Raw genomic sequence first — 260 nt, forward strand, 5'->3', positions numbered from 1 at the left:
GTTCAATGGAAAAAACTATAAAACCTTAAAATCATTTGTTATTTTTTCCATTCCTTTTTTTATTTTTGGGAAATGACAAATGTAAATTTTTTAAAAATTTCACCCCTTTCTTTTTGTTTTTTTAACATACAACGGTTTGGTATAATAAATAAAACGTGAAATCCTTACCCAACTGTTTTTACATGGGGAAAGCAAGTTCCCCAAAACAGGCAAAGAAAATTAATCCCACACTTTTCTTAATTTTCTAAAGTTTTTTGTAT

The sequence above is a fragment of the Penaeus monodon genome, chromosome 15 (assembly GCF_015228065.2).
Source record: "Penaeus monodon isolate SGIC_2016 chromosome 15, NSTDA_Pmon_1, whole genome shotgun sequence".
Taxonomy (NCBI): domain Eukaryota; kingdom Metazoa; phylum Arthropoda; class Malacostraca; order Decapoda; family Penaeidae; genus Penaeus; species Penaeus monodon.